Source organism: Carcharhinus amblyrhynchos, chromosome 12, assembly GCF_965287045.1.
Source record: "Carcharhinus amblyrhynchos chromosome 12, sCarAmb.v2.hapA, whole genome shotgun sequence".
Taxonomy (NCBI): Eukaryota; Metazoa; Chordata; class Chondrichthyes; order Carcharhiniformes; family Carcharhinidae; genus Carcharhinus; species Carcharhinus amblyrhynchos.
Window position 1 is genome coordinate 23,932,566 of NC_137335.1, and position 27,992 is coordinate 23,960,557.

The 27,992-nt window shown below is 41.5% G+C and overlaps 1 protein-coding gene and 1 pseudogene across 1 annotated transcript in view; one reads left to right on the forward strand and one right to left on the reverse strand.

The window, feature by feature from the left end:
- The window catches only part of prkn (parkin RBR E3 ubiquitin protein ligase), a 1,024,997-nt gene that overhangs the window by 941,338 nt on the left and 55,667 nt on the right, over positions 1-27,992 (forward strand). The window lies entirely within an intron of this gene.
- Positions 3,744-3,886, reverse strand: LOC145351224 (U2 spliceosomal RNA; annotated as a pseudogene).

Consider the following 27,992-nt stretch of genomic DNA (forward strand, 5'->3'; position numbering starts at 1 on the left):
AAAGCTGCTAACTTTCTAAAATGACAGACTAACATTAAAGTGACTCCCTATACACCTGCAGATATGATGGGAGACTTCTATTTTATTCAGTTATGCATTTTGATACACTGTCCCAGACAAGGGTTAAAGGGCCTTTGTGTTTGTTAAAGTGCCTTACTGAAGAAATGACATCCATGGTGGTAGCACTCTTGCTTGATTCAGAAGGTTGCAGGTTCAACTTCTAATCAAGTAGCTTGAGCACATAATAGACGCTGTCTTTTGCGTAAGAAATTAAACTGAGTCCTGTCTACCTTCTCAGATAATGCAAGAGATCTTCCGATGCTATTCGAAGAGCAGGGGAGTATTCTTCCGTGTTGTGGCCAATAGTTATCCTTCAGTTAGGAACAAGTTGTCTGCCCATTGCCATATTGTTGTTTATGGCACATTGCTGGGAGCAAATTTCCCTGTGCCACAACATTACAGACAATAAAGTACTTCTGAAGTGTGGTAAAGCATTTTGTGATGCGCTATGAAGGATTCAATATAAATGCAAGTCTTCCTTTTTGTTAAGGTACCTTGGAGATCACTTTACCATATTTTCAAAGAGAACTTACAGACCAAGGTATTCATTATGATGAAAACAGAAGTTTTTTCAGAAACATGTTGCACAAGATCAAAAGATTCAACTTTATTACATCATGTAAAATATAAAACTTTTAGGTTATCATGGAGATGGTTTAATCTGTATTTCAATATGGGTGGGGAAATTTCTTTGACAGAATTTTGGATAATCCTCAAGAGATGGAGTCGAGTCAATAAGGATTTGTGTTATTATAGAAGAAAACAGCTCATTGAACCGAATGCTATTTTCTCATTCCATGCTTTATGTTTTCATAATCTGGCCTCATTAACAAAGACGAAAATAGACTGAGTGATGTATGATGATTTGGAATAAATCACTGAAAAGGTTTTTCTTATTCCCACAATGATCTATCAGTGAAAGAACAATGATAAGTGTAAAGTAGGTTTCTCCACCATTTAGATTCCCTATTCAACCATATTTTCATAAGTCTACTTTGGACAGAGGAAAATCAGAAAGAACCCCTTCAATAGTTTTAAATTAATTAATCATGGGGTCTCTAAGAATCACAAGATTTCCTTCAATTTGGAAGAGATATTGTCCATTCTTAAACCATAAACTCAGTAATCTCTGCAGATCATAGATTTCAACAGGAAGAAATACTGGACAAGACGTAAAAGAAACTGCTACTTCATCTGTTTTACACTAATGCACAAATTAAAATCTGCGCCATGGTCTACGATAAAAACATCTCTAAATAAATAGTCTCAGTGTTTTGTTGATGCTTAAAGTCCCTCCTTAATGTGAAGAGGTCACTTGTCTGAGTCTCTGATTAATTGCCTGCTGAGCTACTGTGTTGTAGATTTTAAGGCTGAGGCTCCTAACCCTATGTTCTGCAATACTCATGTAAAAACACTTAACATTTTCACTGAAAATTCTTCTCTCTGTTACTTTAATGGATCTGTAAAGTAATTTATTTTAAAAGGGTTAATAACTGCTAAAGTATGAGTAAAATTTGCTGCTAAACAATTGGGAGAAGAATTTGTGATCAGCGTTTTAAGTGTTTTTTGCTGGTATCACCTTGCAATGTAAGGACCTTCATTTCCCTTCATACTGACAGCTTGCCTGATAGCACCCCCTCCCAACCACCCCAGCAACAACCCCCCGCACAAAGAGATACATTTTCCTTTCATTTCTTCAATTTTACTTAAAAGTTCACTTGCTTTGAAGGTCAAGTTAACATCTGAAAGGACTTTAGACTGATATTAGGCAAGGATTTCTAAATGTGTTCTGTCTTGTTTAAATTTACTGCACCACAATTAAAGACAGTTTCTCTCCCTTTTAGCCCTGCATACGTTACAGGATATTTGGCAGCTGTCATAAATCACAGCTACACTTAATCTTCTTGCACTTTTTCTGGCCATAAATATTTAATTAAAGACAATGGCAGTATCAGTAAAGGACTTTAAAAATGAGTTTTGTGAAGATAACATTATAGGTTATATCATCCCTTGGTAACAAAGATAAACTGTGTGTCGTAAAAGAACTCTGCATAAACACCTCCAAGGTCATTAACTCCCTGTAGTGACTTGTAATGTCTTCATAACATGCCATGTTGTTGGTGTGTCTTGGAAGAAATTGTTTATTTTGCCATATTAGGCCAGTATAGCTCCAGCATAGACAATCCCACTTCTTCATCGACTTAATTGCTTTTATAACAACGATACAACTTGCATTTATAAGGCACTGTTAGTGTACTAAACCATCCCAAGGAGTTTCACAGGAGAATTACCAGATAAGTATTTGACAACAAGCCACATAAATATTAGGACAGGAGGCCAAAATCTTAGTTAAAGAGATAAATTTTAAGGAGCGTGACAAGGAAGAAAGAAGGAAAAGAATTTGAGAGTTTAGCATTTAAGAGGATGCCCACCCATGGCAGAATAATGGAACTAGCGGATCCACCAGATTGGAGGAGCATAGGAAACTTGGACGATTTGTAGATCGAGAGCAGGTTACAGATATAAGAAGAGGCCAGGCTATGGATTTGAACACCAGGATAATAATTTAGAGTTGGAATATTTCTGCAGTTTCACCAAGAATTCAGTGATTAGTTCCCTAGGGAGCCTACTTGAAGTGTTAAACCTATAGCATTGCAATATAACAGATGATTTAGGATAATAGTGGCCCAATATTATATCTTTCAATGCGTCAAAAGACTTTGAATATGGGTTAAGCTTTGTATGATGCTGAAGTTGGGACCCTACCAGCGATCGGGGATTACTTTTTTGCTGTCATTCCCTTGAATCCCATTTGCCAGGAATAAATATCTCATTCTTTCAGTGTACTGGAGCCAATCCTCCATACCTGCATCATAAGTTTTCAGTCATCAAGATAAACCACTGTATTTGGGAAGCTCTGTAAAAGACTTTCCATTGTTCATTGAAAAATAGTGCAGGCTGATGAGACTAAAAAAGGCAGCATGTATATTGGTATAAACCTTTCTGAGCGTTGATGGTTACTAATTTCTGTGAGTCGTCATTCAATTCCAACTGCTGATGGCCATGACTGAGGTCCAATTTGGTGTATTTTAAACCTCCAGCTTGTTTTGCGTAGAGATCCTCAATCTTAATAATGGGGTAACTGTTTTTATTTGAGCTCCTCTATTAACCATCAGTTTATAATCCCCACAAATTCTTAACAATCCAATCCAGTTTTAGGACAATGGGTGTGCCCTTTCGGAAAATTGAACAGACTTTATGACACCTAAATCTTCTCTTGAGGCTCTTGAGTTCGATTTCAACCTTATGGTGAAGCGCATAAAACATAAGACAAGTCCTGAAAAATTTTGGTGTAGCCTCCAAATTCAAATATATTTTAGCTTTAGCTCCCCTCATATGTCCTAATTCATTATGGAAAACCTCTGAGTATTTATACAGCAGCTCCTGAAAACTTCCATCTCACAGATTTAAGATCGCCAATTTAATTTTAATGCTTAAGCCAATCACACCCCTTTTTTTTTGTTTTTATTCCAATTCAATCAAATCAAGTCCAATTCAGAGTCTCAACAAGTTGAGACATTCCCAATCCAAGCTGACAAAACAGGGCTCTCACCTCCTGTCTTGGGCTTGATCTATATGATCCAAGCTGATTGGAGTAGGCATAGCTCCTCCTACAATATGTGATCTCATTTGCATATTAGCCAAAAGGCTGAGATGCCGCTTTTAAAAATTGCTTCAAATGAAGCTAAAATGTAACCTAATGACTTCAACCAAGTGCAGCATGTCGATACTACACTTGATCTTAGCCAAAAGGCTGAGAAACAAGGCCGATACTCTGTAATGACCAAAACATGTAACTGCTCTGTCTGATCCTTGTAGGATACTGTGGCTGTTGCTGCCCTTAAATCTGCAGTGTCTCTCCACTATAGATAGACAATATAGTTTCAGATTTGTTCAGTTTCAATGGTCTGAGGTCTTTTTAAAAATAACAAAATAATTGCTTCCCTATGACTGTAGCTGCAGCCCTACAATGGGCTTCCATTTTAAGACATCTGCCATTTACTATCAAGGGGTCACTTTACCAACTTGGACCTGGTTTAAGATAAACAATTTGCATCCCTGGTCAGGCATCTCAGCCAATTTTTTCAAAGGAGTTAAACCAACTATTATGGGTTTTATTGCACATTCTGTCCTGACAGCTTTACTCTGCACCACACATGTAGAATGACATTTATGTAGCATCGAAAACACACTTAATTTTTACATCGGCAGGCATCTTGGAAGTGATCTCCCCAACACCGATAACAAACTCCTGCCCTTAATGCTGTATTCCTTTCATTGGACTCTTCAGTACCCGCATTCAGGTTGGCCTTCGCAACAACCATTTTTCTCCACAAGCAGTTTACTTCATTTGGCATGCCTTGCAATTCGCTTCTGCCCTATTCTCCACATTCAGTCACTTGGGCCAGCTCCACTGTTTTTCTAGAAAATTTTGGTCTCTGCCAACAACTTCTTTTGCATAATCAGGTTGTTTATATCACTGACCAGACGGCCCCTCAACATTTCTCCTAAAGCTGGACTATTCACAATGCTCTGCTAGTCCTCTCAACCTGCCCTGAGACTATCTTCCGCCTCTTAAACTGCTGATACAATTTGTACCTCAATATAATAATTGAGGTAGGGGGGTTGAAATGATTCTTAACCAGCTCAACTATTTGGTCAAAGATTTGGAGTATCAAGTGATTTAAACTTTTGATTAAACTGTAAATCTACGGGTCACAAACTGTGAGCAGAATAACCTTCTGCTTTTCTTCAGTTGTTCTCATTCGCTACAAAAAATAACATAGTGTCTCAACATACTAGCCCCAATTTTCTACTTCAGGATCAAAATTTTCTAATTTCTTGATTAAAGGCACTTTAACAATGCACCCTTGCTTTTTCTTATCTTTGATATTCCAATCTCTTTCCCCTCCAGCCGTGCACTGTGATTCCCAAGGAAATTTAGAAAGCTTTTCCTCATCGCCAGTGTAATAAATCAAAGGCAACTCGTTGAAGCTTCAGAACACAAAGGTTTTGTAGCTAAAGCAATGAGTAACGATATATACAAACAGGGAAAAACAGAATAACCATGCGACTGTACTCTACTCCTCTCAGGCTCCAATGACAATCTTTCCCAATCCAGGATACGTGCCCTGACACCCTATAGGTTCAGCCTCCTGCCTTGACACACCATAAGGTGCAGCCCAACCACATAGCTCTCAGAGAATGCTGCCTTAAAAGGGCAACGCTACCACAGTTGGTAAATGCAATTCCCACCATGGAACAAAATCATACAGGTCAGGAATGCCCCAGGCTGTAACTCCGAGCGCAAAGTTCACTGCTCCCAGTTGGAGAGAGGTGGTAGCCCCTGTACAATTTAAGGAAGGAACAAATAAGCAGGGCTGCTACTCTTGAACACATTCATTGATCCTCAGCTGAAAAGATGCATGTATGGAAAACGAGGAAATGATCACGTTTGGATGGGCGTCTCAGAATATCTGAATTGCTTGCCAAAGTTCACTTAAAAAGAGGCATCTGTCAGATACAGCAATTCACATAATCTTAACATATCCCTAAAACACTTCACAGTCAATAAAGTACTTTATAAACGTACTCACTCTCATAATGCAGAAAATGCAGCAGCCAATTTTTACACAGTGAGATCCCATAAACAGTAAAGATGTAAATTTCAAGCTTACCTATTTTAGGCATTAACTAAGGAATAAAAATTAACCAAGGCATCAGGAGAAATCCTCAGCTGTTTTTCAGTTAGTGCCATGGGAACTTTTAAATCCTTCTGAGAAAACAGACATAGCTACAATTTAATGTTGCATCCAAATAGGAGGCACTCGGGTGTCTTTCTTGAGTTTATGATAAAGTCATGGAATGAGAATTGAACCCACAACTTTCTAATTCAGAGGCAAAGTGCTACCTATTCTGTTCAGAATTTAGATGCGAGTTTTACAGCCTTGCTGAAAATCCGAGGTCAACGGATCTTTCCATTGTCTGCCCCTCGTCCGCTCCGATTCCCATGGCATGCAGCTTGGTAAAATTTCAGTCTAGATGTTCAGGGTTTGCCTTTTATTTTAAGAATGCTACTTTAGTCTGTAAATCATAAAAACTATTCTTGTTTATTTGCAGATTTATATAAATCTCAGTACTCCACACAAGACTGCACTTCTGCTTTCCATTAGATCACAATTATTTAACCATGTGACACTGCATCATTAATTACAACATCATCAACTGCTCCAAATGTTAACCCTTTATTCTATACTACCCACTGAACCAAATTGTCAGTGGAAAATAGCCACCTTTGATGAAGTCTCCTTTCTCCCATGAATAGTATTGCAGAGGCCATCAACATGTTCAGGAAGAGGGGAACATGTTAGCAGAAAAGAATACATGCAAGCCTTGTCCCTTTCAAATTTATTTATCATATTTCAATAATTTAAAATGTGTATGATCTTCATCTATATAAGTCTATGTATTTGTATTGGGATATTACATGAATAGCTAATTATTAATTTGAAAATAGGCTTTTCACCTATGACTCATAAGCATAAATCCCATCTTTACAAAATTAGGAGAGGAGAATTAATATGTTAATTAGGCAGCATTTTAATAGGTCATGATAATTACAATTATGTTAAAACCACCCTAAATCCCATAAGTGCTTCTTTTATGGAATCTAGAGAATGAAGATGACCAAGTACACAGAAAGTTATGAAAAATAAGTTAACAATTCAAAATAAATTAACTAATTACGAGGATATATTTCTTTGTGCCCAATGGAACAGAAAAACATTACTAAGTACCAAAGCATTCCCAAAGTTCAATCAGATTTATCCAGGAAATGGTTGACCTATATAAATCAGGCATGAGCATGTAGACTTTTAAGTTTCAACTTCAATAGTAGTGACCACCAGAATAGCCCTCCTTGACCTTTGAGTCAGAACGGAACCTATCACTCACCTACCAACCAGCATCCCTCCTTGTGTTCAAGTGTAAGTGAGGACAAGAGCTTGCTTAGTTGAAGACATTGTGACTTGAAGAATGAGCAGAGGACCTACAAAGAAGGGCAAGTAGCTGTAAGTGGGTTTGTAGTACATATAAATGATCTGGAGGAAAATGTGGGTGGTCTGATTAGTAATTTTGCGGACAACACAAAGATTTGTGGAGTTGCTGATAGTGTTGGGGATTACAGTAAGAAGTCTCACAACAGCAGGTTTAAATCCAACCAGTTGGCGATTGTCAGACAATACAACAGGATGTAGAAAGGTTGGAGACTTGGGCACAGAAATGGCAGATGGAGTTCAATCCAGAGAAATGCGAGGTGATGCATTTTGGAGGATTAAATTTAGCTGTGAACTATTCTGTAAATAGCAGAATCCTTTGGAACATTAATATATAGAGAAATCAGGACTTGCAGATCCACAGTTCCCTAAAAGTGGCAACACAGGTAGCCGAGGTGATTAAGAAAGCATATGGCACACTTGCCTTCACCAGCTGGGGCATTGAGTACAAGAGTTGGGAAATCATGTTGCAGCTATATAAAACCTTGGTTAGGCCGCATTTGGTGTATTGCGTGCAGTTCTGGTCACCACACTACCAAAGAAAGAACAAAGAATAAAGAAAATTACAGCACAGGAATAGGCCCTTTGGCCCTCCAAATCTGCACCGACCATGCTGCCCAAATGAACTAAAACCCCCTACCCTTCTGGGACCATATCCCTCTATTCCCATCCTATCCATGTATTTGGCCAGAAGACCCTTAAAACTCACTGTTGTATCTGCTTCCGCTATCACCCCTGCAACGAGTTCCAGGCATCCACCACACTCTGTGTAAAAAACTTGCCTTGTACATCTCCTTTAAACCTTGCCCCACGCACCTTAAACCTATGCCCCTAGTAATTGACTCTTCCACCCTGGAAATAAACTTTTAACTTTCCACTCTGTCCATGCCCTTCATAATCTTGTAGACTTCTATCAGGTTGCCCCTCAAGCTCTGTAGTTCCAGCGAGAACAAACCAAGTTTTTCCAACCTCTCCTCATAACTAATGCCCTCCATACCAGGCAACATCCTGGTAAATCTTTTCTGTACCCTCTCCAAAGCATCCACATCTTTCTGGTAGTGTGGTGACCAGAATTGAACACTATATGCCAAGCGTGGCCTAACTAAGGTTCTATAAAGCTGCAACATGACTTGCTAATTTTTAAACTCAATGCCCTTGACTGCCTTCTCCACCTGCATTGGCACTTTCAGTGACCTGTGTACCTGCACACCCAGATCCTTCTGACTATCAATACTTTTAAGAATTCTGCCATTTACTGTATACTTCCTATCTGTATTAGGACCTTCTGAAATGCATTGCCTCACATTTGTCCGGATTAAACTCCATCTGCCATCTCTCCGCCCAAGCCTCCAATCAATCTATATCCTGCTGTATCGTCAGGTGGTCCTTATTGCTATCCGCAAATCCACCAGAAGGACGTAAAGCTTTGGAGAGAGTGCAAAGAAGGTTCATCAGGCTGTTGCCAGGTTTCAAGGGTGTTGCCAATGAGGAGAAATTGAATAAACTAGGATTGTTTTCACTGGAAGAACAGAAGTTGAGGGGAGATCTGAAAGAGGTCTACAAAATTGTAAGAGGCATCGACAGGGTGGATAGTCAAAGGCTTTTTCTAAGAGTGGAAGTGTCAGTTACAAGGGATATAGGTTCAAGGTGAGAGGGAAAAGTTTAAGAGAGATGTAGGGGGAAGTTTTTCACATAGAGAGTGGTGGGTGCCTGATATGTCCTGCCAGTGGAGATAGTAAAAGCAGGCACATTAGCAACACATCTGGATGGGTGCATGAACAGGGAGCGAATAGAGAGATACAGACCGAGTAAGGGCAGAAGTTTCTTTTTAGTTTAGATTGGTGGGGGGTGGTGATCAGCACAGACTTGGGGGGCTGAAGGGCCTGTATCTGTACTGTACTTTTTTTTTGTTCGTTGTTCTGTTTGGAAGAGAAGGAGGAAGATTCTCAGAAGGAGAACATATCTGCCCAGGATGTGGGGATGCCAGCATTGGACTGGGCTAGGCACAGTAAGAAGTCTTACAACACCAAATTAAAAGCCAACAGGTTTATTTGGTAGCACAAGCTTTCGGAGCACAGCACCTGATGAAGGAGCAGCATTCCAAAAGCTTGTGCTACCAAATAAACCTGTGAGACTTTAACTTGGTGCTGTGAAACTTCTTACTATATCTGTCCAGGGCATTATGGAGCATTTCTCCTACCTGAGCTTCAGCAAGGAACAATGGGTAGGATTGTCTGGCTGCGCTCGCCCGAAGGACAGAAATTCCCGCCTGAGGTCAGTAGACCTTTACATGGTCCGCCCCCGCCCACTATGATTCCCGTGGCAGGAGTAATGGGAAAATTCTGCTCAATATATCAAATGACTGCATTCCACAGAGATCTTCACTGAAATCTGCCACCAGCTTTGTTCACAACTGCAACTTCAAAGCAGCACAAGGACCACATTGCCAGTGGCTGCGAAAGTGACCATGGCAATGAATCTTTATGTATTTGGCTTCTAGAACTGGAGATCTTTGCAACATTTCATAATTTACCATCCACTGTTGCATAATGGAGGTCGCTGATACTTTCTATTCTATTCTATTGAAAATTATACTTCATTTTCTCTTCTCAGAAAGAAGCAAGCTGACCAAAAATATGGTTTTCCACATTCTCATTATGTACTATTGACTGCATGCACATCACTTTGCGGGCACCGTCTGTCAACTCTGCCCTATACCGCAACTAAGAAAGATTCCACACCTTCAACATCCAGCCAATACGTGACCTAAGGCAGAGAATCATGTAGGTCAATGCCTTCTACCCGGTAGCAATCAAGATGTGTTTATTACATATAAATATATGAATTAGAAGCAGGAGTAGGCCACCCAACCTCTTGAGCCTATTTCACAATTTAATAAGATTGCTTTGTAATTTCAACCCCACATTCCTGCCTACCCCTAATGACATTTCATACCGTTATTAATCAAGAATCTATCTAGCTCTGTCTTTAAAATATTCAAAGGTGCAATCTTACTGGCATGTTCCCACTACAGTGAGGTCAAAGAATTTGGCATTTAGCCAAATCTTCTCTCACTGCAGTGGAATGGGAATGGGAATGGGAAAGTTCCACTGACATGAACAGTGGTAAGATTCCGGCCAAAGACTTTGGCCAGAATCATTGGAATTCCACTGATAGACACTCTCGACCCACTAAGAGAAAAAATTTTCCTCATCTCTGTCTTAAATAACCGACCCCTTATTTTTAAAAAGTGAGCCATAGTTCTAGATTCTCCGACAAAGTGAAACATCGTCTCCACCTCCACTCTGTCAGTATCCCTCAGGATCGTCATGGTTTCCACCAAGTCACCTCTTACTCTTTTAAACTCTAGCAGACATAAACATAATCTCTCCCGCCTTTCCTCATAAGACAACATGATCTAGTAAACCTTCTCTAAGTTGTTTATAATGTATTTATATCTTGCCTTACAATACTGTACACCAATACATGGTGACACAGTTGTTATCAGTACTGCCACCTGGCTTTGGGTGACTGTATGAAATTTGCAAATTCTCACGTGTGGATGCTCTGGTTTCCTCCCACATTCCAAAGATGTGCAGATTAGGTTGATTGGCCATGCTAAACTGCCCCTTAGTGTCAGGGGGATTAGTGGGGTAAATATTTAGGGTTATGGAGATTGGGCCTGGGTGGAATTGTTGTGAGTGCAGGCTCAATGGGCCACATGGCCTCCTTCTGCACTGTAGGGATTCTACGATTCTAATATTCCAGAATGTGGTCTCACCAATGCCCTGTACAAATGAAGCATAACCTCCCTACTTTTGTAATCAATACCACTCACAAAAAACAATAACATTCTTTTGGCTTTCCTAATTACTTGGTATTCTTGTATACTATTCTCTGTAGGTTCACATTCTGTGAGAATCCACTGTACCAGCTGCACTTGAGCCACCATGGCAAACCAAAGGGCATCTACTGGGCCATAGAGGCTACTTGCTTGAACACAAGATTGATCACTCTGGTGTGCAACCCACACACACACATGAAGAACATACATACAATGAAAGCCATGGTGCCATAGGAAAATATCATAAAGACCATTGGTGCGCTAAAATAACACTTCCATGGCGTTGGCCACTGTAGAGGAATCCTGTAGTACTTGATACATAGATTCCAGGCACCTTGCTATAATTGACGATCATAGAAAGAAACCATAAAAACCCTACAGTGCAGAAGGAGGCCAATTGATCCATTGAGTCTGCACCGACAACAAACCCACCCAAGCTCTGTCCCCGTAATGCCACATATTTAACCTGCTAATCCCTCTAACCTACACATCCCAGGACACTAAGGGGCAATTTAGCATGGCCAATCAACCTGACCCATACATCTTTGGAGGAAACCGGAGCACCCGGAGGAAGTCCATGCAAACACAGGGAGAATGTGCAAACTCCACACAGACAATGATCCAAGCCAGGAATTGAACCCAGGTCACTGGAGCTATGAGACAGCAGTGCAAACCACTATGCCACCTTGTCGCCCCATATAGGAGTCCTGGCAATTCCCAAGAAACCGCACACACATGCAGGATTTGCTTTTGATGGTCACACACCAACTGCTGCAAAGCCCATGAATGAGTATGACCATCCTTGTCCAGAGCAAAGTTTACATAATTTCTTGTAAAGATCATGACATCAAGATTTGACATGATCTGTTGCATGCTGCATCACAAAGGCACAGCTCTTGCCACCAGTTATATGATAAAAAGTTCAGGACCCAAAGCATGAGGAGAAGAAGGATCAAAAGAAAGAAGTCAATCCAGACAATCTCTTTCTGCCTGGAGAACTCATCTGAGTGTGATGTAACTCTGACCCAAATTTCTCATTCACCAACAATCCTATACCTCAGGTGTCATCGGAGTGTGGCAACTTCTTGCAAGCTGTCCCCAGCATATCTTCCAATTCTATCTTCTACTTTCATTCCATGCTTCAGTTTACTTTAATTCCTGTAAACTCTATTAAGTTGATTTTTCTCTACGCATTATCTGTGACTGTCACACAACATCCTTCTTCTTTCCTACTCCCACTGTAGTTTATGAATGGTATGCTTTGTTTGTGGAGTGAGCAAGAAACAATACTTTCCACTATATCCCAATACATGTGACAATAATAAATCAAATCAAATCAATTTCTTCTGTAACTAATCTTCAAAATATCTGTATGGTTACAATGTGAAATTAAAAGCCACCACAAGATAAATATTCCATTCCAAATTTATAAGTAGTCATTCCATGTTGCATTCAAAAATCATCCAATCACCCTTATGCATCCCCTTACTCCCTATCTTTGAGTTTTGAGTTACTATCCTACTGGGTTAGCTGTGGCTCCTCAAACAATTTGAAGAATCTGGCAATCCAGATATTTCCCACCATCTCACTGAAACTCTAGACTATACACACAGCACTTGCTGGGAGCTCACTCACAGCCTGGACTGCACTCACTCCAGCCAGAAATGTTGGAGACTGGTCCAGTAACTGTCTGCTGGGCAGCAACCTGCAACTTCTAACCAGAGCTGTGTCTCGCTGAGTGCAATGGACAGCCACCTTATTAATGGGGGCAGAGCTCTTCAGAGTGAGCCATAGACACAAAGCTGCTATGGAATGAAGATCTTTCAAAAGGTAAAAAGACACAAGGCCAGGCCAGACAGCAAGCCATAAACACAGATGAGGTCCAGTCAGCAAACTGAAACCTGGCAAAGCCATGAGTTACAACCAAATCTACATTGAATTTCTTTCGCACCTTGATGACAAAATGTCTCTGTATTCCTGACCAGAATCACCCAGGAGAAGCAACTGCTAAAAACTGGAGAGTAAGTTAAGATCATTGCATTCCCCAAACCTGCAAGGATGCTAAATAAGCTTTCAGTTACAGACCTATTCCTCTTCTGTCATGTGCTATAGATGCTAGAGAGGCTCATCTTGCACCGTATCCAACCAACCATGGAGGATACGCTACCCAAAAACCAAGCTGGATTCTGATAGCAGCATAGTACAGAAGACCAGGTACGTGCCCTCAACGCCCATGTTGAAAATGGTTCTCAAAAGTATCTGAAGATTGGAGTCATTTACCTCAATCTCACTGCAGCCTATGACACTGTTTGGTGCAAAGGTCTATTAGCCAAGCTTTCTAAAGATCCTACCACATTGGGTTGTTGACACCATTATTTCTCTTCTTCAAAACTGAATTGAATTAAATTCAATAAAAAATATCTGGATTTAAGGATCTATTGATGAAACCATCGTTGATTGTTGGAAAAACCTATCTGGTTCACTAATGTCCTTTAGGGAAAGGAATCTGCTGTCCTTATCTGATCTGGTCTACATGTGACTCCAGAGCCACAGCAATGTGGTTGTCTCTCAACTGCCCTCTGAACAAGGACAACTAGGGATGGGCAATAAATGCTGCCAGCTAGCAATACTTGATCCCCTCCAAATACAGACATCTCTCCTCCTGGGCACCTCCCCCTCCAAGGCCTCCTGTGCAGCCTCTGAAAACTTCAAAATAGTTGCTTCCCAAATTGTGCCATTTGTATGCCTTTCCCAGGACAGAATCAGTTAGAGAATGACTTCCAACATCTGCTCCTACCACTTTGCAACTCCCCTTAAAGAGACTCAGACAGTCTTTATGCACTGAATGTTTCACTTTAACAGGTGGAGCTTCTCATGTTTTTTGGGGCTTCCTGAGGCATAGTTAGTACTGGTTGCAGATTGCAATCACATTATTCAACAGGGAACACAAAGTTAGCGTGCTACCAATATCACATTGGACATCATGGCTTAATCAAGCAGCACAGTCCGAATATCAGTGTTCATGGGCTATTGAATTTAGCCCTAGTAATCTTCAGCTACACATGTCACATGGTATTTTATCTTTTCTGTTCCATGACCTCTCCCCTCCCTATCTCTGTAATCTACACCAGTGCTATAAACTCCAAGATCCTGGCACTCCTCTTATTCTCTCCTCTTGTGCCTTCCCAATGTCCATTGTTTCACCACTGCGAACTGTGCCTTCAGCTGCAAAAGGCCTAAGCTCTGGAATTCCATCCTTAAACCCCTCCAGTTCTGTACCTCCAGTTCTTTAAGAAATTCCTTAACACCTACTCTTTGGCCACACATTTCACCATCTGTCCTAATGCTTCTTATGTAAGCACTGAGGGACATTTTATTATCTTAACAGTATTATATAAATATAAGTTGCTATTCCTCATATTCTAGTTTATGCCTTATTTCACACTGATTCTATGTGGCCTGTTTTGACATTCTTCTTTCCATGTTGAATATATTTATGGATGAATTTCCTGAGATTTTTCTCAGAAATGTCCTTCTTTATATTGTTTGACTGGCTGGCCTGAGGAAGTACGTTGTCAGTTATTACATACTTGCCAGTCAGTCAGGCAGTCTTATTGTCAGTCAAACAGCTTTTGCTCACAAAGAAGGAAGAATTTTCAAAGAAAATCTGAAGCAGAAGCACAACATTTAATGCCTCTCTGATTTTTCACCAAGGTTGTTTGCAGCAGTGACCTCAGCACTACATTTCCAGGCTACTCCCAGCCAATGCTAGTGGAGGGGGTGGGTGGCTGAAATAAGACTACCTTGGTTGAAAGGAAGGGGCTACGAACTAACCGGGTCACAATTTTTCTGTGGGCCTGTTCTTCTTTGAAATAGTGTCTTTGGATCTTTTACATCCACACGAGTGCAGAAGGGTCTTAGGTTTAACACTTCATGAAAAAGATTGTACCTTCAGCAGTGCAACATTCATCCAATACTGCATTGGAGAATTAGATTTGAATTTGTACTCAGATCTCTGCAGTGGATCTTGAACATTACCCCCACCAAATGTCCAAGTCTGCATTTAAGTTTGAACAAAATATACATGGGGAATTGAGAGCTTCATGTTGCTGTTTTCACAATTCTCCAGTTTTGTTTGAACAGTAATATGTGAGCTCCCCCAGGTGGATTAGTTAACAAATGAATTACTCAGTGTGTACCTAAACTAGACCAGAAGATCACAGCTTCAATCTCAGTCCTATACTGCTTTATCTAATCCAAACTAGGGGAGAAGGAATAATGTTACAACTGGCCAAATGAGGGTTTGTGAGGGTGGAAAGTATTCACAGCTCCTTTACCTGACAATTCCCTGCTGTAAATGTGTCTGAATGGTAAACATACCAAGATTATCTTAGAGCCTCAGAATAATTGAAGATTAATCTCCACGTCGCTGGATTTTTTTCATTTTCTTTGAATACGTTTCTTTATTGATTATAAACAATAATGTGGATGATTTTTTGAAAATTTACAGATTTTTTTACAGTCAAGCGTCATATCATCAAGTTCTGAGAGCTGTTCATTTTCCAGTTGGCTTGGCAATGTTGTGCATTCTGAGGATAGATTTGTGAGGGACCAATGGCTAGGGTGTGGCGGGAGATTCAGGTGGTGATACGTCCAAGAATGCATCCAGCCAGTTTTGGGTCCAGATAAAATGGACGGAATTTTCCGATGTTTTTTCAAAGTGTTATCTTAGGCAGGAAAAGGGGAAGGCAGCCCGCTGACTTCCTTACTAGCTTTTCCTGCCATATTTTTAAACTCTTTGAACAAAAAAAAGGGGCTGATCAAATGACATCATTCTAGCAGGGTGGGCTCTCAGGTTTTTTGAAAGTTGAGAGCACCTGGGCGCATTGCCAGGGTCCAGTGCTAGGAGATAGTGCTAGAGGGCAGTGCCTGGGCACTGCCAAGGCACTGCCTGAGCATTACCCCTTCCTGCCTAAGGGCTGCGCTTACTATTGTGCCCCCAGTGGTGTTTGTTTGCCAGTTCCCTATTTGTCAAAGCCTGTTGTAAACCCCGCCAACATGGAAGAGAAATTCCCTATGCGGAGTGATAATACAGCAGGGAGGCCTGCTAAGTGTATGTTAATGAATTTTTCATGCAGTTCCTGTCACTGCATGGTGAGAACCCAGTTACATCATTAGTCGGGGGGTGGACAGGGGGAAACAATACAGTGAGAAATCCTTCCAGTCTAAAAGTTGTTTTGGAACTCCCCCTCGATTCTCCATCCTGTCATCATTCTCACCTGCCAAAACTGCAGGGGTGAGAAATCTCCCCCCTCATCTCCATTGTCTCCAGAGTGGAATCATTTACTAACAGTCATTGTCTGGGTCCATATGGACCAAGTATTGAAAGCTTGCCGATATTGTGGAATCAACTCCCAGAGAGATTTGATATAATGGGGGGAGAACACTGAAAGTGAAGAAAAAAAGTAAACCATTAACTTAAGTGACACAATACAAATGATAAATACAAGCTAAACACAGCTCAGCGGAGTATTAAAATAATGAAAATAATGGAGATGCAGGAATCTAAAACAAAACAGAGAATGTTGGAAAAACTCATTGGGCCAGATTTTACCGCTTTCATTCGAAGTGCTGAATTTGGGCAGAATTCGGATCTGACTTGGAAATCTGCTTTCAGGCACTCCCATATGCACTTAGCCTGAAAAACAAATCGCGGGTCTGAATTGCACTGTGGGCAGGGCTTATCACGCCTGAAATGATGGGAGCTCTGAACTGCGCAGTGAGAAAAAAAATTTGAAAAACACACCCCTGTCACATCGCTCCCAGGCTGCAAAAAACGGATAAAGTGGCCTGGGATTAAAAAGCGGAAGCGATGGCCTCCACAGACATTGCCCCACACCCCACAACATAACTGTCCCCCTTATCCACCCACCCCCCACTCCCAGACTGATCATGAACCCCTGCCCCCTTTCCTCCCCATCAATTACCCGCAGAGCGGCAGTAGACTCCCCTGCTCCCCCACCCCTACCCCACACCAGAGATCCATCTGCCCTCCCCACCCCCTCCCCGAGTATACTTCACATACTCACAGTCCAGTACTTTGACAGTCTCACTAATTAAGTGCATGTGCACTATTATAGCTGTGGAATCCCTTCTCTCTGCTGCCTGTACTTGCAAAATCCACCGAGGTACATAACCAGGCCTTTATTGAAGTTGTATAATGAAACATATGGGTGCTTATACAAACAACCGTTGCTTGATTCAACAACCTTTGCAATTGTGTTTAGCAAAAGCCAATTTGCAGTAAATTCTAAGATCTGCATTTTCAAGTTCAGAAGATAATTTGGGAAATGGTAATAAGAAAATTTCTATGGATTCTGAACTTGCTGATGTAGGGGGTACAGAAACAACATTCATGGCAAGTAAAATATACCTAAGTAGCATTTATAATAGGAATGATCAGAATTAGAGATGTGATGGGATAGAATTAACTCCCCCCCCCCAGAATGATCGGGCCTCCCCCCTGCCCCCAGATTGATTGGGCCTCCTCCCCACTCCCTCCCTCCCACCCCCCCCCCCACCCTAGAGAATGATCAGGCCTCCCCCTCTCCCCCCTACCCCCTGAATGATTGGACTGCCCCCCACCCCCAGAATGATCGGGCCTCCCCCATCCCCACCCCTGCACCCCACCCCCCCCCAGAATGATTGGGCTCCCCCCCCCTCCCCCCACCCAGAATGATTGGGCTCCCCCCACCCCCCCCCCCCCCCACCTGCCCACCGGACAATGATCGGGTCTCCCTCCCCACTCCCCCACCACCCCCCCAGCACCAGACAACAATCAGGCCTCCCTCTTTTTCCCCCCCCACCTCCCCCCAACACTGATCTGAGAGAGAGCCATTGGAAGCCCTGAACTTATCTCTTCAGAAGCTGGAGCGCCTGAAACAGACCTTTGCCGAATCTGGACGTGCAAATACGATGGTAAAGGGGGAAGTGCTGGTAATGTTGGGTGGACAGCCCATTAATTCAATTTAAATATATGCAAATGCATTTAAATTGCCGTTGCACCTGTTTTGGGTGCGTCATTTTCGGGCCTTGGTAAAGTGGGCATCTTCATGGACGCAGACGCAGATCATGTTAATGGCCTCACACCCGACTTTACCAAGTTTTCGTGCCTGAAAACAGGCGCGATGCAATGGTATAACTGGGCCCATTGGGTCTGACAGTGTTAAAACTTTGAGTGTATTTGGCTTTTCTTCAACAAGAATTCAGCAGAAGAAAAATAATAACAACTGAGTAATTATCATGGAAACACTCCCTCTGGTTTCAGAACAGCCAGAATTACATGTTTCACAACATGTTTCTGTGTCATCAAAAAGGGAAGAGGCTTCTCAACCAAGAAAATGATTCCTAATGGCGTGAAAGTATTTAAGTGTGTGTGAATGAGGGAATAAGCCTTATAAAAATGGAACATCTTAAACAAAAATAACCATATATCGATTACATAGAAAATGTTTAAAGGATTTATGATAGCAGCCAACAGCTGTTAGCCTTTAACACTATCTAATTGGGCTAAATCTGGAAAGCTTGAAAAAAATTCCAGAAAGAGTGAACTAAAAGATCTTTGATCACTAAGATTGTTCAGGATAATGACTGATAGATTCTGACATGAGGCCCAATTGCACGCAGGCATGCACAAAACTACCATTCACCCGTTCCTCCTCTGGTGGACAATGTTCCTAGACATTTTGAATTTCTCCTCTGTAAGATGGAAAATAATTAAACATATTCTGCTGTGTGGCGTGTAGTCAAAAAAGATCTTATGGCTGACTCTTTATCTGTGTTGATTAAGCTGATCTCAACAAGGTGGCCTTGGAAGGCTGCAATTCATTTCATTTTCCCAAATGCTAATAACTCAGTCAGAATTCCTGCTCCAGTATAAAAGTGTAGTTCTTCAAAATACTTTGGATGCTTTGCTCCAATGCAGCTTTTGAAAGTAAAATGTATTGTGTAATGAACTATCTAGGACATCTGATGGGAGTAAACATGTTGTAGCATTCTTTTTCTATTTTATATCTTGAGAGAAAGTTCTAGAAAGTCTGAAATAAAGACAACCAGTACAATACCACAGCAACATGAGTCCTGATTGGGCTTAATGAGGAGGTCAACATATTTGACAAAAAGCTAAAGAAAATCATTTAACAAAATAGAACATGAAAAAGAGGGGAGGAGAAGTTAACTGTTGCTGGCAATCCACAGCACAGTGAGAGAGCAGAGCAAGATTCTTTCCCTCAAACTGCTTTGTTCAGATTCACACATGCGGCCCAAATTCAAAGAAGCATAATACTATTGAGTCCTTCTTGCCCTATTTGCTAATTGAGGAAACCAAAATGCATGCCTTACATATCCAATCAATGAAGACTGGGTTTCAGGGGATTACACAGTAAGAAGTCTCACAAAACCAGGTTAAAATCCAACAGGTTTATTTGGTAGCACAAGCCACTAGCTTTCGGAGTGCTGTCCCTTCATGAGGTGAGTGGGAGTTCTATTTACAAACAGGCCATATAAAGACACAAACTCAATTTACAAAATAATGGTTGGAATGCGAGTCTTTACAGGTAATCACGTCTTAAAGGTACAGGCTGTGTGAGTGGAGAGAGGGTTAAGCACAAGTTAAAGAGATATGTATCGTCTCCAGCCAGAACAGTTAGTGAGATTTTGCAAGCCCAGGCAAGTCATGAGGGTTACAGGTAGTGTGACATGAAACCAAGATCCTGGTTGAGACTGTCCTCATGTGTGTGGAACTTGGCTATCAGTCTCTGCTCTGCAGTGTCGTGTGTCATGAAGGCCACTTTGGAGAACGTTTACCCGAAGATCAGAGGACGAATGCCAGCTGAAGTGTTCCCCAACAGGTGTTCACTCAGCACTTCACTGTACCGTAAGCCCATGGATAACCTTACAATGCTCCACTTCTCCAACTTCCACACTAAACATGTTAAAGAAGCCATCCCCTACGGACAAGCCCTCCATATACACAGGATCTGCTCAGATGGGGAGGATCACAACAGAACCTGCAGACGCTGAAAAATGCTCTCATCAGAACAGGATATGGCGCTTGACTCATCGATCAACAGTTCCAACACGCCACAGCAAAAAACTGTACCAACTCCTCAGAAGACAAACACAGGACACAGCGGACAGAGTACCCTTCGTCATCCAGTACTTCTCTGGAGCAGAGAAGCTACGACATCTTCTTCAAAGCCTTCAACATGTCATTGACAAAGACGAACATCTCGCCAAGACCATCCCCACACCTCCACTTCTTGCCTTCAAACAACCGCACAACTTCAAACAGACCATTATCTGCACAAACTACCCAGCCTTCAGGAGAACATGATCACGACACGATACAACCCTGTCACAGCACCTCTGCAAGACTTGCTGGATCATCGACATGGATGCCATTATCTCACGTGAGAACACCATCCACCAGATACACAGTAGATACACTTGAAACTCGGCCAATGTTGTCTACCTGATACACAGCAGGAAAGGATGTCCCGAGACATGGTACATTGGGGAGACCATGTAGACGCTACAACACGGATTAATGAACACTGCTCGACAATCACCAGGCAAGAGTGTTCTCTTCCTGTTGGGGAATACTTCAGCGGTCACGGACATTCGGCCTCTGATCTTTGGGTAAGCGTTCTCCAAGGCAGCCTTCACGACACACAACAATGCAGAGTCGCTGAGCAGAGACTGCTAGCCAAGTTCTGCACACATGAGGACAGCCTCAATGGAGATCTTGGGCTCATGTCACACTATCTGTGACCCCCATGACTTGCCTGGGTTTGCAAAGTCTCACTAACTGTCCTGGCTGGAGACAATACACATCTCTTTAACCTGGGCTTAACCCCCTCTCCATTCACATTGCCTGCATCTTTAAGACTTGATTACCTGTAAAGACTTGCATTCCAACCATTATTTTGTAAATTGAGTTTGTGTCTTTATATGCCCTGTTTGTGAACACAACTTCCACTCACTGATGAAGGGGCAGCACTCTGAAAGCTAGTGGCTTGTGCTACCAAATAAACCTGTTGGGCTTTAACTTGATGTTATTTGACTTCTTACAGTGTTTACTCCAATCCAACACTAGCATCTCCACACTTTAAGGGGGTTGTCAGGGGGAGGAACAGTCAGATATGCTGAAAATACAGTGTGACCGTTTACATGCAGGGCAGGAAATGTTTACATGGACAGTTCCATTTGGGAGCAACTGCCAAAAATCTGGTGGAAAGTTAAGGTCATTGCAATCCCTAAGTCTGGCAAGGATCCAAAAAAAGTTTCCAGTTACACACTAATTTCTCTTCTCTCCATGTGTTATAAGCTGCTAGAGAGAATCATCTTGTACTGTATCCAGACAACTATGGAGGAAATTGTGGTGATTTTCCCTTTACAGATCCATCTGCAGAGTAAGGGTCACATAGCCCGGGAACCAATCACGGAGCAGGGTAGGGATCACCCTGGTGAACTCAGGTTTCTGTCTCATCAGGAGCTGACTGACAGCCATAGTCTCCAAGTCGCTGTGTTATAGTTATATGTAAATAAACTTTACAGTTGTTATTTACCTAACTGATGAGTTCTTACATTGGCGGTGAGGTTAAATAAAAAAAAGTTCCAAGATCGTGAGTATAAAGTCACATTGAAGTTAGTTAAAGTTGAGGAACAGAAGAGTGTTTGCAGATATGCCCCTATTCGGATGGATAGATCCTTTTGATGCCTCTGTGGAGGATCCAGCACAATACATTGAACATTTGGGCTACTATTTTCAGGCCCATGGAATAGAGGAGGAGGAGAAGAGAAAGGCAATCCTTCAGAGCACTTGTGGGACCCAGGCCTACAATTTAATACAAAGCCTCATATCCCCAAGTACGCCCGACTCCAAGTCATTCACTAAGGTAGTTGAATTGGTGAAAACCACTACCACCCAAAGTCTTAGGTAAAATTGCAGTGATTTAAGTCTAACTCAATTAGGAGAGCCACTTGGGAATCTATTGCAACTTATGTTACCAAGTTAAGACAGATCTTTGAGCATAATGGCTTTAGAGCCTTTCAAAATGATATGTGCAAGACCATTTAGTCTGCAGGGTAAATAATGAGTCCCATCCAAAGGAAGAAGGTGCAAATATCAATGTTTGAAAAAGCACTGGAGATAATGCTGACAATAGTGAATACTGAGAAAGGCACACAGGAGCTTCAGAGAGTGCAGAATGGTACGGTTCAGCAGTTAGAGAGAGAAGCTACAGTCAACAGTAACACCAAAAGTTAAGATGCAGTTTTAAAATGGGAATCAAATGCAACCATGACTAGAGCCAGAAGATTTAAAAGGGCCAATCAATCTCCATTCGTGATGCCTGCCTAAATTAAAACCGTATGTACTTACAGACTCCGTATCCTGTTGTTCCCATCCTATTCCTGTATTTGTCTGGTTGCCCCTTAAATGCCGCAATCGGTCCTGCTTCCCACCACTTCTGCAGGCAGTGTCTTCCATACATTCATCACCATCTATAAAAAACTTGCTTTGCACATCTCCTCTAAACTTTTCCCCACACACCTTACACCAATATTCTCTAGTATTTGACTTTTCTACCCTAGGAAAGAGCATCTGACTATCCATTCTGTCCATGCCACTCATAATCTTGTAGAACTTTGTCAGGTCACCATCTCAACCTCCATTGTTCCGGTGAGAACAAAATGAGTTTATCCAACCTCTCTTCATACCTTCCAGACCAGGCAACATCCTGGTAAACCTCTTCTGTGCTCTCACCAAAGCATCCACATCCTTCTGGTAGTGTGGCAATCAGAATTGTACACAATATTCTAAATGAGGCCTGACTAAGGTTCTGTACAGCCTCAGCATGACCCGTCAATTTTTATACTCAATACCCTAATGGATGAAGGTAAGCATGCCGTATACTTTCTTGACTACCTTATCCACCTGCATTGCCACTTTCAGTGATCGGTGGACATGTACACCCAGATCTCTCTGCCTATCAATACTCCTAAAAGTTAATGAAGAACTTTTAGAGCATTTTTTGTGACAAGTTAGGTAAATAAAGGGTCTCCAGGCAGAGATCTATGTAGATCGAGAGGCAACTTTTTTTGAGAGCAAAACCAATACCATATACCTTGTAAGAAAATTTCAACATGGAATTCAAGAGATTGAAAGAACTGGGTTTTATCCAGCTAGTTCAATTCGCAGAGTGGGCAGCAGCCATAGTTCCTGTGATGAAGACTGACAAGATTGTCCACATTTGTGATGACTACAAATTAACAGTTCATCAGGCTGCCAAGTTAGACAAGTATCTAATTCCAAAGATTTGTATGCAAAGTTGGTCAGAGGTCAATCCTACACAAAACTGGATATGAGTCACACATATCAACAACGTGAATTAGACAGTGCTTCCTGAGGTTATGTCATGATAAACACACAAACTATACACACCTGTCCTTTGGTGTGTCATCAGCAGGTACTGTTTTCCAGAGAACAATGGAAAGTCTATTGCAAGGATTGCCACAAGTTGTAGTGTACCTGGATGATGTTTTGATAACTGGATCAACAGAAGCTGAGCGTGTAGCTAACTGAGAGGAGGTGCTCGAGAGATTTCAAGAAGTTCACCTCAAGAAGGAGAAATGTACTTTTCAAGCCTTGGGGATAGCCTGTTTGTAAATTGCTTAGATGCGAAGATTACACCCCCATGGAAGACAAAGTCAGAGCAATAAAGGAGGCAGCGACTCGCAGGAACACATCTGAGCTCAAGTCATTATTAGGAATGGTGAATTACTAAGGATGGTTTCTACTAAATTTGTCAACACTGGTCCCCTTGCATTTGCTGCTAAAAAAGCACCAGCATTAGTATTAGAAGATGCCCCAGAGAAAAACTTCTAACAGAATGAGGCAATTGTTACACTCGTTGACATATTTCAACCCAGCTAAGGAATCGGTGTTAACTTGTGATGCTGCTCCATATGACGTTGGTGCAATGTTGTCCCCATGAAATGGTCGACGGATCTGAAAGGTCAATAGAGTACGTATCAAGAACCTTCTCGGAAACTGAAAAGGGTTACTCAAAATTTGAGAAGGAAGGATTACCAATAGTTTTTGGTGTCAAGAAATTCCATCGGTATTTGTACAGTAGGCACTCTACCATTGTTTCTGACTTCGGGTCACTTTCAGGTGTTTTTAAAGATGACAATCATATCAGCAATAATTCAAAATTAGATGTTAATCTTTTCCACTGATGAATATACCCTGAAGAACCGGCCTGGGACATACATGTCGAATGCGAACGCACTTAGTTGTTGACCTTTGCAAGAGAGTGTTGCACATCCCCCACTACCACAGGAAGTTGCCGTAGTGTTGAATTTCTTAGACATGTTGTCAGTGTCAGCAAAGCAGATCAAGTGCTGAACCAGTCAGCATCTTTGCTGCCCAAAGTGAAGCACAGGAAACTAATGAGTTAGGCTAATGAGCCAGTTTCTGAAGAGATGAAACCACATTTTATACAAAAAGATGAGTTGAGTTGTCAAGATGGCATCTTGCCTTCCCTATACCAGGAAGAGAGTTGCTCCTAGCTGAATTATACAATGCCCATCCAGGTATATCTGAAATGAAGATGTTTGCCAGGAGTTGTATCTGGTGGCCTGGTATTGATGCTGACATTGAGAGCCTAGCCAATTGTAGTGAATAGTGCCAATTGTAACAAAGGTTGCCTGCTGCAGCCCCACTGAGATAAAGATGAAGTCTCTGACATTGCACCTTACAGTTGGGAAATTATGCTAATATTTTTCCACCCCCAAAATATCTGAAGCCATGGGTAAAGTTTCCTATCCGGATATTGTAGCGGGCAAGGGGCAGACCATGGAAAGGTCCGTTGACTTCTGACAGGATTTTCCGGTTTTAGGGCAATTACCTTCTTACGAAACTCATCTCCAAATACCCATGGTCTGGGGCTTGGTTTCTCCATCTGTGATTGAATCTTCAACTTCCTAACGCACAGACTGCAACCAGTAAAGATAGGCAACAACACGTCTGCTAAAGTCATCCCCAACACCAGTGCCACACAGGGCTGTGTCCTCAGTCCCTTACTGTACTCCTTATACACCTATGACTATGTGGCCAAATTCCCTTCCAACTCAATTTTCAAGTTTGTTGATGACACTGTCGTAGTAGGTTGAATCTCAAACAATGACAAGATAGAGACAGGAAAGAGACAGATAATCTGGTGAACTGGTGCAACGACAATAATCTCTCCGTCAATATCAACAAAATGAAGGAGCTAGTCATCGACTTCAGGAAGCAGAGTGGAGGACGTGCCCCTGTCTACCTCAATGGGGACGAAGTCGAAATGGTCGAGAGTTTCAGGTTTTAGGTGGCCAGATCACCAACAACCTGTTCTGGTGCCCCCATGCCAACACTATAGTTAAAGAAGGCCCACCATCCTTACTCAGAAGAGTAAAGATGCACCATAGAAAGCATTATTTCTAGTATCACAGCTTGGTATGACTCCTGCTCTGTCCAAGACCACAAGAAAGTACAAAGGGAGGTGAATGCGGCCCAGTCCATCACTAAAACCAGCCTCCCACCCATTGACATTGTCTTCTCTGCCCACTGCCTTGGAGAAGCAGCCAGCATAATTAAGGACCACATGCACCCAGGACATATTCTGTTCCACTTTCTTCCGAAAGGAAAAAGATACAAAAGTCTGAGGACATGTACCAACCAAGTCAAGAACAGCTTCTTCCCTGCTGCCATCAGACTTTTGAATGATCTATCTCGCATTAAATTGATCTTTCTCTGTATCTCAGTTATGACTGTAACACATGTCTTTTTTGATGCATTCAGTGCTCCAAATCTTCAGCTATCAATTTGGGAACCTCAAACAGCCTTAATTGCACGCCAGTCACAGATAAATGAAACAGTTGTTAATCGAGTCTTAACAAACTGTCTGATTTTAAATCAACAATTACAGTGATTACCATACAGAGCCATTAATTAGTCAGGTGTGTTTCTGTATTATGTGTGTGACATCCAAAATCTCTTAGCAATTCTCGGTAACTACTAGGGAATATTCAAACATCTGTGCATATAAACTAATCTTTCTGAACTACAAAGAACAGTTAAGAATTTGATTCCTAAGTGATTTGAGTTTTGTGTTTCTAAGAGGTTGGGTATGAGCACCCTTGCTTGTTAAACTTGTCTCAGGAGAATCTTGCTGTATTAACAAGATTCAATTTGTCAACAACATTTTAACATGCTTTGACCATTTTTATTTGTAATGCTGGGCTTTGCTTTTATTTCCATTAGTTTAAATGTCCCATTTGCAATGCTAGGTAGGTCCATGAATACCAGTAAAGAAAATGAAGATTTACATTTATATGGCACCTTTCATGACCTCAGAACATCCCAAAGCACTTCACTGCTGGTGAAGCATGCTGCAATGTAAGAAATGTGGAAACAATCAAGGTGCTAAAAGAAATAATGTGAAAAGGATCAAATGATCTGTCTTTTTAGTGATATTTGTTGGAGGATAATTAATCACAGGACAATCGGGATTAACCCCCATGAACTCAGTGCTGATTTCAAACAGACCCCATTTTTGTTAGAGCAAAGTTTTAAAGTTTATGTATTTGTGTCCTAAGTAGGCATACATTAACACTGCAATGAAATTACTGTGAAAATTCCCCAGTCGCCACACTCCAGCGCCTGTGGGGTACACTGAAGGAGAATTGAGCATGGCCAATTCACCCAACCAGCATGTCTTTCAGAATGTGGGAAGAAATCAGACCACCTGGAGAAAACCCATGCAAACACGGGGTGAATATGCAGACTCCACACAGACAGTGACCCAAGCTGGGAATCAAACTCTGGTCCCTGACACTGTGAGAGTGCTAACCATTGTGCCACCGGCAAGGATATTTATTACCTAACAGTATGGGAATTGCATATATTTAGAGAGGTCATAACTACCATTGAAAAGTAGAAAAAGACTTTAGAATTCTTTCTGAAGGCAGAGTCTTTCTTGACATCAACTTCCAAACCTCTGACTTCTATCACATGGGAGAATTGCAAGCCTCCCTCTAAGTCACACATTATGCTGATTATAATCCTCTATCCTTTCCTCTTCACAGTCTGATTAGTCACACTGCGAGTCCACATTTTCCAACTAGAGAAGGTATTTGAGGGTGAAGATTTACCCATGCATGAGGCACGCTCAAGATTGTTGGCCTTAGGGAAACCAAAAGATTTGAGGTAGTGAATCTTCAAGAAGGTGAAATCTTATGCAAGCATACCTGCAGCTATTAGAGCTGGCTCACACAGTGATGGTAATGATCAGCTAGGGTCTGAAACTTAGCTATTTGGCTTTATTGTGAGTCAGAGGTCATTATTTAATAATGTATTTCAAGAATTACCTAACCTACTGCTATAACATTCAACAGACCACTGTGGGCAATAATTTTTGAGGTGTTTGGCAACGTATGTCAATGTAAAACATTCATATTAAAGTGTGCAAGTCATGATTTGAAATCTGTTTATTTGTATCACCTGTTCACCTTTGTTGTTAGGTAATATTAATATTCCTTACTAATGCTGTGTTAGGGGACTATATGTGGTTTATTTTTGCTTGCAGTGCCTTCCATGGTAGACACCAATAAATGCATTCCTTGTTGTTAGTGAGTGGTTGTATCCATTCATCCTATTGATAGTATCCTTTGCAGAAAAGTAAAGGGAATGGAAGTTTAAGGTGTAGGATGAACTGTGGATCAAATAGACTACTTTGTCCTGGCTGGTGATGATTGGCATGTATCAAGCTGAAAGTGCTATTAGCCATGTTTTTGCTAAAGGGCACTTCATCCCACTAAAAGTAGTATAGCAGAACTGTGGAACAAAGCATGCAAAAGTTGTGTTGGAA